We start from the raw sequence: 4,273 nt of genomic DNA on the forward strand, positions 1-4,273 counted from the left end.
TATTTATAATTATTCAATAAATAAACAGAGCAAAAAAATGAAATAATATAAAAGTCACCTCCCTTTTCCCGAAATTTGGTGCTGTATTTCCCACAAAACCGAGGGAAAATTTAATTTTGATTGAATTAAAAGTGGGGCAGGGAAGGGAGAGGTGAAGGGACCTGTGCATGTCTGGAATCAGAGGAAGGGCTGTGGTTGCAGCACATCCTTTGCATATCTGGAGCAGCTTGTTTATCTCTGCTGCCAGGATCCAGGGCGCTCAGGATGCACCTGCCAGGGTCCAGCACATCAAAAATGGATCTGGATTTCTGGGAGCAATTCTCCTGATTTCTGAAAGCAAGTTTCCTCATTTTGGGGAGCCATTCTCTTGATTTCTGGGTGCAATTCATCCTGATTTCTGAAAGCATTTCTCCTGATTTCTGAAAGCATTTCTCCTGATTTCTGGGTGCAATTTTCCAGATTTCTGGGAACAATTTTCCAGATTTCTGGGTGTATTTCTCTTGATTTCTGAGTGCATTTTTCCTGATTTCTGGGAGCCATTCTCCTGATTTCTGAGAACAAATTTCCTGATTTTTGAAAGCAATTTTCCTGATTTCTGAGACCCAGTCTCCTGATTTCTGGGTGCATTTCTCCTGATTTCTGGGAGCCATTTTCCTGATTTCTTGGAGCAATTTTGCTGGTTAGAACATCCTGATTTCCGGGTGTATTTCTCCTGATTTCTGGGTGCCGTTTTCCTGATTTCTGGGTGAATTTCTCCCAATTTCTGGGTGCAATTCTTCTGATTTCAACACCTGCTGTGATTTGCATCTCCCTGCCAAGGAATTTCAACACGGCTGACGAGGTTCGTGTACCCCAACCAGGACAACTTTCCCCAATAATTAATTGCCAGTGGTTTTGGCAGTGGAACAGTCCAGCTGTGCCTTGCTTCCCTAATTTCACTTTTATTTGGTCCCTGCACTTTGCCACCACCATTTAAGCCTCGGCCACACCCTGGCTTCCATTTTCTTCTTTCCCCCACACTGGTTCCTCATTCTTCAAGGTTGGGAAATCCTCGGAACTTCACTGGGAATTTGGGAGCTGGGAAATGGGATGAGCTGGGCCTGACCTTGGCATGGCTCAAAGCAAAGCTCAGCTTAACAAAACCTTGCCTGGCTTTAAATCTGGCACAGGAATGGCCTGGTGGGGGTCAAAATGTTTCCGAGTGCTCCTGTGAATTCCTGGCAAATTCCTCCAAAGTTTGGAGGATCAGGAGGTTGATGAAAGGGGATTGGAGCCTGTTCCCAATGGATCCAGGCTGGGAATGTTGGGAATGTTGAGCCTGTGGAGATCTCAGAGCCTTTTCCAGGGTCTGTAGGAGCTCCAGGGAAGCTGGAGTGGGACTTTATATCTATAAATTATATATATATGTAAAATTTTCTCAGGAACTGCAGGGAATGGGTTCACGCTGAAAGAGGGGAAATTTAAGGTGAGTATTGGGCAGGAATTGTTCCCTGTGAGGGCGGGGAGGCCCTGGCCCAGGTTATTCCATGGATTTCCCATCCCTGGAATTGTTCCAGGCCAGGGTGGAGGGAGCTTGGGCCAGTGGGAGGCGTCCCAATGTGGTCATATGGAAACGATCATTTTTTAATTACTAAAATTTCCCAAGAAGTGGAAGCACATTTTGAAAATAAATGAAATCTGTGACTTTCTGGCAAGCCAGGACCTGGAGCTGAGCCTGGCCGAGGCAGACACTGGCGGCAGATGAAACAAAAAGGAGGAGAAGTCAAAATTGAGCAAGGGCTCCTCCCCCTCAGAGGTGCAGATCCCTTATCATACCCACGGCCTCATCACGGGAGGGTTTGGTAATGGCAGCAAAAGTGGGGCCACTTCCTTCCTGCACACACCAACCTCGGGCCCGTTTGGGTTGTGTCACATCAGCCGCCATCAAATCATCCCTGGAGCTGGACTTCCCGCCATGGTGGTGACCAGAGAGAGCCCCACGAGTGTCACCCAACAACTCCTCGGGTGGGAAAATGTCACCGCTGAGGCGGAGACAACACAAAGCAACACGATTTTCAGAAGGCTTAAAACTGTTTTTATTCTATTTATTCTATTATTTCTATTTATTCTATTTTTTAAAAGCATGAATGCTTTTTATACATTCTTACAAAACTCATAAATTTGCACTTATTGGTCACAAGAGACAAACGAAGTATTTATTGGAATAGACAGTTGCGGGTTTCTCTTATTTCTCCTTTTTTTCTTGGTTTCTGTGTCAAGGACCTCAAGATTTCTCTTATTTCTCCTTTTTTTCTTGGTTTCTGTGTCAAGGTAGAAAATCCTTTTAGGGATGAACACGGATCCTCTTCTCAAACTTCTCTCTGGCTCACAGAAGTCTCTGTAAAACCTCTCCCGCAGGAAAATAACATTTCCTGGGGGAATGAGCCCCGGGAGGGGCCCACACCCACCCAGAGTCCTGTGAGGCCCCAGCTCAGACCAAACTTCCTGTGCTGATAAGGGCACACCTGGCTGGTCAGGGCATCACCTGAAGGTGACAAATCCATCAGCTTGGGGACACCTCCGTGGCTCCGGGCGCAGGACACCTGACAGGATGTCCTGGGAATCAGCTGCCACTGCCCAACCCCCTGGCACAGTGGGGAAGGAATGTTTTCGGTTTTAATGGTGATTTTTTTTTTTTTGCAGTTTTTCAGGTTTTAGTTTTAATTATTCCTGGGTTAGGGCAGTGTGAGGAGGGCCAGAGCTGCCTGGAATTTTATTTGCAGAGCAGGATGCCCTCCCAGCGGGAATTCTGCTGTCTCCCAGGACCCTGAGCTAGGAAAAGCTGTCCTTGGGTAGAACGAGGTGATTTTTGGGGTTCTTTCCAACTCAAACCCATTCTGCGGCTCTGTAATTTTGACATTTTAAGACATCCCCAGAGGGAAGAGCATCCACCATGAAGGGAGGGAAATAAATCCCAGTGGTTTTGTTTTGGGTCACTCCCTGCAGCTCCAAACATTGAAGTGAGTTTTTATTTGATCTTTATTTGCTCCAAACCTTTTATCCTCACCCGCAGGAGTTTTCCAGAACCCCTCCTGGGCACTTTTCCATTTTCTCTCATTTTCCCCACCACGGAGCTGAAACATTTCTGGGACGCCAGGAGGGCTCGTTGGCCAAGCCTGTCATTGTCACCCAGACACCGACGTCACTGCCAGCCCCATTCCAGCGTCCCCCAGGGATCCGTGGGGACAGGGCAGGACAAACTCCTGGGGAAGAGGGAGCTGCTCGCGCCCTGGCCAGTTCAGCTGCATTGCTTCCTATTTTTGAGGATCCACCCAGCTCTTTACTGGGTCATCTGCCCAGTTTTTTTTTCCCTGGGACACTGAGGCAGCTTCCTCCCCTTGTTATTCAGAAAATTACAGTCATCAAATGGAAAGTCTTAATTGCTCCATTCATTATCCTCGGGAGTCATATCCGACTGTTAATTTATTTTGCCTGGGAACTCCCCAAAGGCTTCGCGAGGTTTTTGGCCTAAATCAGGATTAGCTGCTCTGGGGACAGTTGGAGGAAGGAATGTCACCAACACAGGGGAGCCTCTGGGTGCCAGCAGCTCCTGGGCCACCAAAACCAACCCCAATTTTCAGCTGCCGGGTCTGGAGTGGGGAGAAACCTCGCTGTGATTTTTGGGGAAGTTGGAGCCTTTTTATCCCTCACCAACAGCTGATTTTTGGTTACTTCCATGGGGATTTCAGTAGGGGACAGAAAAACCAGGACCTGTTTTGTGGGACACATGTGAAATACGATGTTTTGTGTGGGGTAGAACATCTGGAAGTCTCCTTATCCTCTTTCCAAGGGCCTGGAGTGACAGGACAAAGGGGAATGGCTTCAGATGGACAGAGAGGGGGTTCTGATGGGATTTTGGGAAGGAATCTTGTTGTGAGGGTGGACAGGCCCCGGCACAGGTGGAGCAGAGAAGTTTTGGATGTCCCTGGGTCCTTGGAAGTGCTTGGAGCAGCCTGGGAGGGTGGGAAGTGTCTGTGCCCATGGCAGGGGTGGGATGGGATGAGCTTCCAGCCCCTTCCAAGCCAAACCATTCCATGATTCCACCATCCTTAGGAGTCGCATTTAAGAGCCAGGGTCCCCCCAGATCCTCCTGGTGGAACTGCAGGCGCAGCACAGCCGGGTGAGGCCAGCCCTGCTTGCTGCTCATCCCATCAGCACCACCCAGAGAGAGCTCGGGGAAGTCGGGATGGAGAGGGAGGAACACCCCAGAAAAATGGCAAATCCTATTTATATT

Source organism: Geospiza fortis, unplaced genomic scaffold, assembly GCF_000277835.1.
Source record: "Geospiza fortis unplaced genomic scaffold, GeoFor_1.0 scaffold375, whole genome shotgun sequence".
Taxonomy (NCBI): domain Eukaryota; kingdom Metazoa; phylum Chordata; class Aves; order Passeriformes; family Thraupidae; genus Geospiza; species Geospiza fortis.